The 6,586-nt window shown below is 32.6% G+C and overlaps 1 protein-coding gene across 2 annotated transcripts in view; it reads left to right on the top strand.

Moving 5' to 3' along the window:
• Positions 1 to 6,153: 6,153 nt before the first annotated feature.
• Positions 6,154 to 6,586, top strand: part of LOC127865021 (uncharacterized) — a 39,206-nt gene continuing 38,773 nt past the window's right edge. Inside the window, exon 1 of one of the 2 annotated variants that reach the window (XM_052404879.1) lies at positions 6,154 to 6,244. The gene's annotated coding sequence lies outside the window, so the exon portion shown is untranslated. Of the gene's footprint in view, positions 6,338 to 6,586 lie in introns of both variants that reach the window. The other variant, XM_052404878.1, reaches the window with a different exon arrangement.

Genomic DNA, 6,586 nt, shown 5'->3' with positions numbered 1-6,586 from the left:
CCAGATAAACGGTTTCAGACAAGTTCCCCACTGCGATGAGGAGGCCATAAAAGCCGCTAATTATACGATACCAGTCTTGGCACTGGTTGATGCAAGTCATCCATCTTTTCAATTATATAGGAGCGGTGTGTACAATGACCGTCATTGCTCAACAACCAGTTTGAACCATGCGATGCAGGTGATTGGATACGGATCGGAGGACGGCAAGGATTACTGGATACTGAAAACATGCTGGGGTGAATGAAAATATTGCCACTAAAATAATTTTGGCAAGCGAAACAAAGTTAATTACATGTTCCTTGGCCAATGAAATTGCAACATTTTAATGCCCAAATACGTTTTTGAAGTTAATAAATTAATTTTTTTGGCTCGACTATTCACATATAGTATAAGCTACACCACTCAACAAAATGCCGGTGGTATTTAGTTGAAACTTCACATATGAGTTCGGTATCATCATTTGAGGTCCTTTACAAAGTACCATAGCTCTGACCTGTAATTTAACATTATGCATGAATTTCTGCGTTAAGGAGTTTTATGAGTAATCACTTACAATGTACGAGAACTGTTAGAAGCTTTTTAGCAGGAATATATCCCCGTTTGGCACATATTCAAGTGTGGTAAAGGTTTGCGTGATTTATTTAACGTTTGTTACGGTTTGCTTGCACCAAGTTCATATCTATGTAACTACTACTGATATTTAATTGAACCTTTAGACACTTTTTGGGGAAGCATCTGCGATGTCAATTACCAGCAAATGTATGCCCTTATTATTCTTACAAAATACAGATAAACTTTGGTTTACAATAACTCTTATTTCTATCTGACATGTTAATCAAGCATAAGGTTCCATTTTGAAATCAGTTGTACAAGTTCAAAGTTGCGGTTATATAAAATAAATATAAAACGTTTGTATTCAGTAACTTCAGTTTAGATAGAGATCTTGTGTGTAATTTTGTTGTGTAAATATGTTACATGCTGAGCTAGAGATGTTTTAATTTGAGACCAGTGATTCAATGTGACTGTTACTTTAATTAGACAAAGGGTTTCAGAGTAATAGCTTAAAAGTAATAATAGTTCGGATGGAAGTAGTTTTTGTAATTTTATGTGTGGGTAGCTTGCATATATTGGGATAGCTTTTGGGCCAGTTATTTCAATGTAACGGTTACTGAAAATAGATACAAGTTAACAGTTTCCACTCAACAACATGAATTTTGATGGAGGAAGTGTGCTGTAATTTTGTTTGTAGTTAGCTTAAAGACCTAGGCTGGGATTGCATTTGGGACTAGTTTGGATAAGGTTACTGTTACTAAAAATAGAAAACGAGTTTACGTTCAAAACTTTAGTCTTGGGGGAGAAATTGTGCTGTAATGTAGGTAGCCTTTATACAGACATTGTTTGCAAATGCATTTAAATAATTGAAAGTCTTATTAATTGGCATGGTCCCATGTATTGTGTTTATTTATAATTTTTCATTTAAAAGTGTTCTTATACTAAATATCATCTTTAGATATGACAATCTTAAAAAATGTATTTTTTGTAATTGTATTAAGTGACTGACAGACAACGTGCATAATACTATCCAAGCGGCAGAATAGTTTAGGGCGTTGTTTTTTTAAGCTTATCATTTGCCGAGCTCCGATCTTATGTTTAGATTAAAAAACTCACACTATCTGAATTATATGTAATCTATGTGTTTGATGTTGTGCTGCATGTAATAATGATTTTCAGGTAGATGTTGGGGCATGCAAGGATATATGTATTTGGCAAGGAACCATAAGAACATGTGTGGAATCGCCACTTTCACGACGTATCCGGTATCATGATGCTTTGATATTTAACAAATTTGCCAAATTAACTTTGTTGTGCATACTATATTTGACATTACATATATAAATACAATGTATTGGTATATTGTTTTAGTGTGTTGACAAAATACAAAGACATCATGTTTTCATTTTGTTTTTCATTTTTCCAACAATTGAAAAGTTAGAAAGGAAATATACATTCAATTTGACTGTACTCGTTTTCGACAGTTTTTTTTTTAAAGACATGTGCTTTGCATCCATCAAGACTGCACTGCTCTTATTTAAAATTAACGCAAATAATAATCGCAATAACTCGTTTTTCATTTTTTCATCTCAACCAAAAGTCTGTATTATGACCCTATTACAATATCAATCAATATAAATAAACATGGGCGTTAAGTGTTTACCGCAAACTTTGAAGCTATCAAGTTAAAAAGATATACCCCGGTAACAACAATCTCGTTTAGTTTTAATTGTGTGTGTTTGCGTTTCTCTGATCATTGTTGAAACATATGGTCAGTCCGATGAATGGTTGATATGGAAATTGGTACGTCAAATCATCTACTCCGGCCTTAGTTATGAACATAGGCACAAGTGCATTTTGGGTAGAAAAGTATCGGCTTGTTCAGGAACAAAATACAAACTGACATATACACAAAATTCATGTAGGTTAATTATTTTTTTATCTTTTTTGCGCATGTTTAAACTTTATGGCATTTTCAAGTTTTGTTTCATAATAGACTTAATGTTAATTGACCATGTGACAGGTCCAGTTACACGGCCGTTAATCGCGAGAGCAATCTCTTTTTGGGATGAATTTGTTGTTTAAAAAAAAAGAGTTAACTACCCGTATTGCGGACAATTTGTATAATTTGGAAGTCAGCACATATGAATTCAATGAATGGTGACGTTTGAAATTTTTTTCATGACAATTTATAAACAAAAAAATCAATACATTTTCTTCAAATTGGATAATGTATTTCTATATATAAGAAGATAGAGTGTTCGTTTTCCCATTTTATTATTGTTACAACATAAACACATAGTAAACAAGAAATGTTTTTTAAACAGACAAACGGTGTTTATTGTGGTTGATGATGGTGAAATATGAAGTGTTCTACGATAAAAACATGTGTGGAATCGCCACTTTCACGACATATCCGGTATAGATACCATGATGCTTTGATATTTAGCAGTGCCAAATTAACTTTCATGTGCATACTATATTTGACATAACATATATAAATACAATGTATTGGTATATTGTTTGTTTGTTGATAACTTAAAAAAGACAAAGACATCGTGTTTTCAAAATTAACTTTCATGTGCATACTATATTTGACAGTACATATATATATATATATATACAATGTATTTGTATATTGTTTATGTTTTTTGATAACTTAAAAAATACAAAGACATCGTGTTTTCATTTTGTTTTTCATTTTGCCAACAATTGAAAAGTTAGAGAGGAAATAGATGTATATATCCAATTTGACTGTACTAGTTTTTGACATTTTTTTCAAAGACATATGCTTTGCATCCATCAAGACTGCACTGCTTTAATTTAAAATTAACGCAAATAATGATCGCGATAACTCGTTTTTCATCTCAACCTAAAGTCTGTATTATGACCCTTTTACAATATCAATAAATATAAATAAACATGGACGTTAAATGTTTACCGAAAACTTTGAAGCTATTAAGTTAAAAAAATATAACAACGATCTTGTTTAGTTTTAATTGTGTCAGTCCGAAGACTGGTTGATATGGAAATTGGTACGCCAGACCATCTTCTCCGGCCTTAGTTGTGAACATATGCACAAGTGCGTGAACATATGCACAAGTGCATTTGGAGAGAAAAGTATCGGCTTGTTTAGAAACAACACGCAAAATTAATCACCTTATACACACAATTCATGTAGTGTAATTATTTTAAATCTTTATTGCGCATGTTTAAATTTTATGGCATTTTCAAGTTCTGTTTCATAAGAGACTTAATTTTAATTTGACCACGTGACATGTCCAGTTACACGGCCGTTAATCGCGAGAGCTGATCTCTTTATGAGATGAATTTGGTGTTGTTTTGAAAGAAGGGGTTATAATACCGGTGTTGCGGACAATTTTTATAATTTGGAAACCATCAAAGATTGATTCAATTAATGGTGACGTTTGAATATCTTTTTTCTTCATTACAATTTATAAACAAAAAATCAATACCTTTTCAAATTGGATTGCACTAAAGAAAATGTGTTTCTATATATTGTAAGATAGGTATGTTCGTTGTTCCATTTTAGTATAGTTACAACATGAACACATAATAGACAAGAAATATTTTTAAACAGACATACGGCGTTGATTGTGGTTGATGTTGGTGAAAGATAAAGAGTTCTATTAATCTAGTTCGACGATAGCGAACTTCTTTTTCTGCGCAGTTCTTAACTGCATCACAAGAAAATCGATTGCGGGGTGTTACGCAAGATTTCGTGGCTTATTTCTTACTATAATACTTAAATGATCATTTATCTCTAGATAAAAAGAAGAATCAAAGAAGAATGGAAATGAAATCAGGTGAACCTGGCCACACGAATTATCCGTACACAGATCTTTTTGAAATATTTATACGCGCGTACTTCGAACAGACCTATGTTAGTGGTTTTATAGGGTATTGTTAATTGATTCGATTTTTAATGCTTAATAAATTGGTAAATATGGTGGGGAAAATCTTGTTAAATTAATCAATAAATATAGTATGTATCATGAAAACCTCAATACACATTACAAATCAATTAATGTCATACCTTAAGTATATCGCCGAATATCTTCATTTATGATATTTCTGGTCAAACTAAAATTCGAGTTCACCCAATTGATGCGATAGCGTTTATATTATATAATATTATATTATATAACGATCCTTTTACTGACATCGAACTTATCTTGATACCGTGCGGGTTGGTATGCTATGCATTAAAGTGAGGTCACTATTCCACTGCTGGAACGACGGCTTGTTTAAAACTGTATACTTTTGCAAGTTTAACGTTCGATTTCGAAAACAATTTTGAATATTTTGGTAACAACAAATACCAGTATAGCGAAAAACAATACTTTTGTCATATAAAATATACTGGTACACAGAATACAATATAGTAGTAATTACTTAACATGGTATCATAGCCTTTAAGTGCAAACGCTGGCGCTGACAATCTTTTAAGTAATAAGAGGCACACACAAACTGTATTGATGACGAAAGTTGAGTGTAAAACTGTTTCATCCCTGAAGCTTTTTCATAAGAGATAAAATTGTTTCAAGGTGAACACGCATTTACCATCGTTGTAAAACGTACTGTTGTATCTCTTTTGAGGGCCCCTCTTTTGATACCTATACTTCACAAAATAAAAAATCGGTAGAATTACCTATTAATGTAAATGTAATAAGTTTTTGAAGATTGCACGTTTTCTATTTCAACAAGTTTCTGGCCCACTGGCGGGATAGTTTTATTGAGTGAAGGAAAAATGCCTCTTTTATACAGTAATAAATAGCGGCATAGTTCAGAAACAAGTCCTATGGTCTGAAGATCGTTAAGGGCCAAAGTTTTGTTTTACAATAAGTTGTCTTGGTAGGGTGAACATTACGTTAAAAGCGACATCCACTAGCACAATTTTAGTATTATCATGTGCATTAATATAGGTATTAAACACATAAAGCGTATGTAAGTTGGTCGTTATTGAACTTTCAACCATTCGGTTCAACATTCTGTCATCGTGTCTGAACAAAGAGAGCATAAATAAGTCAAAATTAAATTTCACTGGTCTCCCTAATAATATTTTCAAGCCACGGTGGAGGCTCTCGAGTTAGAAGGAGAAGAAACCATTTGCATGAAAAGGCAAACATCAACCTGCTTTTAGTGTTCTGTCTTTATACCGATGAAAGACGTTGATAATTACAAACTACCTTGATCGTATTATTTACGAGCAGAAAATAAGAGACCGATAGTGAATGTACGTGTATGATACTGATAATTATGATGCCTTTTTTTCAAGCGGAATAGCGGTTTGGACAGTTTAAAACGGAGAGATTGAGCCATTTGCGCTTCCTTGGAAGTATGATTCGAATGTATTTAATATATTGATCTTTCGGAGGATTCCGGAGATGTATCACAAATGCGTTTTACTATAATCGCTATCGTTTTAATATATCAGTGATTTCTTCGTGAACACCACCATCGGTCTCAATTGTAAAACATGACTTGGAGTAAAATATATGGATGCATAAAGAGAGTATGCTAATTATAGAGTACACATGACTTGATAATATTATTATTATATATTAGTATTATGTAACCAAACCGAAAACAACAACAACAACACACAATACGACGGGTAGTTTGAAAATACATCCGCCGATCTTTTTAATAGAGCTTCATGATTAAAACGGTAGGGTCATTCAAATAAAATCTGTATTTCCATCGGTGTTTTTTTTCTTCGGATTGTTGTCATGCTTAAGTGTGCTTTTTTGGAAGATGTAGTGTAAGTTAATTCGGATGGATACAATTTCGGAAGTGATGAAGGTCACAATATACTATTACCAATCCTTATGTAATTTAATGTAAAACCCTCAAATTGAGTCAAAAACTAAGTCAACATTGTGCACGTACAGACCCCTATAACCATACATTTACATTAAGAGATCTCTCATCTTAACCCGTTTTAGAACAAAAAATTAGTTGGCTTGTGATATCTTTAGAAAGAATTTGACAGATATCACACTACACCGAT

Source organism: Dreissena polymorpha, chromosome 1 (assembly GCF_020536995.1).
Source record: "Dreissena polymorpha isolate Duluth1 chromosome 1, UMN_Dpol_1.0, whole genome shotgun sequence".
In the NCBI taxonomy this organism is placed as follows: Eukaryota; Metazoa; Mollusca; class Bivalvia; order Myida; family Dreissenidae; genus Dreissena; species Dreissena polymorpha.
This window is presented reverse-complemented; position numbering and strand designations above follow the sequence as displayed.